We start from the raw sequence: 3,154 nt of genomic DNA on the forward strand, positions 1-3,154 counted from the left end.
GTCTTAGGAAGATTAGGGGAGACTATCGGTCTTTCAGGATACCCCTTTTTCCATCAGCAACATCCCTTAAGGAGCAAGCAAATGTTCTTGGTGAACACTTCCAGGAAGTCTCTAACTCAGCCAACTACAGTGAATTTTTTAAGAGGTTTAAAGCAACAGCAGAAAAACAAGCTATTTCTTTTTCTGGAGCCCAGGGTGTTCCTTATAACAAGCCATTTACACGGTGTGAGCTTGAGTTGGCTCTTGGTGTCAAAAAAGAATCTGCAGCTGAGCCGGATAGGATTCAATACGAGATGCTAAGGAGACTATCGCCTGAATCTTTAAACAGTTTGCTCACCTTTTTTAATTTATTGTGGGATGCTGCTTGTTTTCCTGACTGCTGGAAAATGGCACACATAATTCCTCTACTGAAACCCAGCAAAGACCCCTCCTTACCGACGAGCTATCGCCCGATTGCATTGACAAGCTGCCTGGGCAAAACCTATGAGAGACTTATTAATCGCCGTCTTCTCCACTTTTTAGAGGCAGAGGGTGTGTTTGATAGAAATCAGTGCGGCTTCCGAGCGGGCCGCTCCACGGTTGACCACCTTGTCCGCCTGGAAACTTCTATTCGGGAAGCATTTGTCCATCGCCAGCATTGTGTTTCTGTCTTCTTTGACCTAGAAAAGGCTTACGACACGACTTGGAGATATGGGATCCTTCGAGACTTGTACTCATATGGTGTCCGAGGTCGCATGCTTCGTTGTATTCAAAGCTTCTTGACGGGTTGGACCTTCCAAGTGCGTTTGGGCTCCATCTTGTCGGATGTTTTTCTCCAGGAGAATGGCGTCCCTCAGGGTGGAGTATTAAGCGTTACACTTTTTGCTGTGAAGATTAATAGCCTGAGAAAAGTTATACCACCATCTGTATCCTATTCAATGTATGTGGACGATGTGCAGATATTGTTTTCCTCTTGTAACTTGTCCAGCTGTGAACGGCAACTGCAGCTCACAATCAATAAGATGAGCAAGTGGGCTGATCAAAATGGCTTTAGGTTCTCCCCCGAAAAGACAATCTATGTTCCCTTTTCACTCCGCCGTGGCCTGTTTCCAGATCCAGTGTTGCACTTGAATGATGTTGCTATTCGCGACTCCAGCGACCTATAGGGGGCGCCACCACCAAACAAACATGGCGGCTGAGTCCAGGTGGGTTTCTATGGCGGGATTGGACGAGTGCGGTCGTGTTTTTGGGCGCTCCGTGTTTTCGACGTGGAAGACGCCTTGGCACGGACGGACTGCTGGGCCAGAATATCCTCTGAGCTTCTGGGTGAGAAACACATGTCTCTTTGTAATATTCGGAGACGACAGGAAAGTTTATCGATTGATTTATATCGCACAAACGAGTGAAGAAACCGGTGGGAGCTAGGCTTAACGCTCAGGCTGAACGCGGCCATGCAGCCGCAACAGGACGAGGATATGGCTAGAGACGAAGATCGTTCTAGAATGCACAACGAGAATATTCGCCGGTATCTTGAGGACCTAGCGAAGCAAAAAAAGGAAGAAGTGGATGCGGACAACGCAGCTAAAGCGGCGGGATGGCAAACTGCCAGGAGTCGAAAGTACAACCGCAAGCTGAAGAAGGAGTTCACCGCGGCGGCTAAAAAGGATAGCCGAACTCACATGATCATTCTGAGGGTACGTGAACTAAACGTCAACGGCCTCTCGAGAGGACATCTTTTAGGCGAAATCGCTAAAGCTGCAGGAGTGCAGGTTGCGGAAGCTTTCGCGGAGGACAGCCTATATATAAACAGCGCAAGCAACACAATCTCCATTCGCACGGACAACTCTGAGCGAGCAGGCAGGTACGTCGAGATCAAGGAGATCATAAGCAACAACAAGAAGATAGAAGTCCATGGACATGGAGCCATCCCGGGCGAATTTCAGCGAATAGTACTGACTAACGTGTACTACCCGTCGGACGTAGTCGACGAAGTCGAACTGTTGAATCATATGGTCAACTGCAACAAGCACACGGTGATCGTAGACGTGAAACGGATGGGAAGATCGATCCTGATTACCTTGGGAACAAGCAAGCTCCCCGCGTACATTAAGTTCTTCGGAGGAGTGTTCCCCTTCCACATCTACCGAGAAACCAAGAGAGCATGCATGAAATGCTGGAGATTAGGACACAGAATGGACGTATGCCCCGAGAAGGACAACGGAAGGTGCCCCAATTGTGGGGAATTTCACGAACACCCGCCAAGAGTCAGAGGTGTAAGAATGGAATACACGTCCACTCCTCGCTGCCTCATATGTGATGGTCAGCATTACACTGCCTGCAGGGAATGCAAGCAAAGATACGTAGAATTTCAGACGCCACGGGAAGCGAGAGAAGGAACCTTACCGAAGAAGACAGACTTCACTGCAACTCTGCCAGGCCAAGAACCCATGGGAGAAACTGCGCCCAAACCCAAGGAGGGATATGCGCAAGCACTCCGAAAGCAAGAAACTGACAAGAAGGAAACGGAATTGGATAAGCTCCGCAAGGAGATGGAAAGGAAATTCGACGCCATGCGCATAGAGTATCAAACTCTAAAGAGGGAAAAGCTTGCTGCGGAGAGGGAGATCCAGGAACTTCGACAAAAGCTTCAAGAAGCCATGACCCCGCAGCGACAAGAAGCCGGACCATCTGAAATGCAGACGCAGCCAGTGACACGGGACCCGAGAAAGAAGGCGGCACCAGTGATGCAAATGGAAACCGAAGACGCACAATCCGAAGTACGTGTTGCCAAGAAACGAAGAAGCAGAGCCGACTCCGAAAGCACGGACGTGTCGGTATGCACGGATGCAGAGGATGGCTCGAACACACACAAGAGGACGGACGAATTGTACGCAATGATGCGAGACGTGATCAAGGGAATGTCCGCTCTGAACGACAGTGTGAGCACTCTGCAGAACAACGTGAGCGCTCTAAAGAACACTGTGATCGCCCTACAGAACTCGTGCGAGGAAAGATTCTGCAAGATTGAGACGCACATAGGACTGATACCGTCAGCGTCACACGCCCAAAATGGAAGGTAGAGGCGGACTCAAGATCTGGCAGTGGAATGCGGGTGGTCTTGGTACCAAGATCAACTCGCTCAAGATGATACTGATGGACAGCAAACCACCACCCG

The 3,154-nt window shown here is 49.6% G+C and overlaps 1 pseudogene; it reads left to right on the forward strand.

Moving 5' to 3' along the window:
* The first annotated feature begins 1,430 nt into the window (after nt 1-1,430).
* On the forward strand, nt 1,431-2,851 carry LOC120837862 (annotated as a pseudogene).
* Nucleotides 2,852-3,154: the final 303 nt, after the last annotated feature.

Source organism: Ixodes scapularis, unplaced genomic scaffold, assembly GCF_016920785.2.
Source record: "Ixodes scapularis isolate PalLabHiFi unplaced genomic scaffold, ASM1692078v2 PGA_scaffold47__10_contigs__length_4178495, whole genome shotgun sequence".
In the NCBI taxonomy this organism is placed as follows: domain Eukaryota; kingdom Metazoa; phylum Arthropoda; class Arachnida; order Ixodida; family Ixodidae; genus Ixodes; species Ixodes scapularis.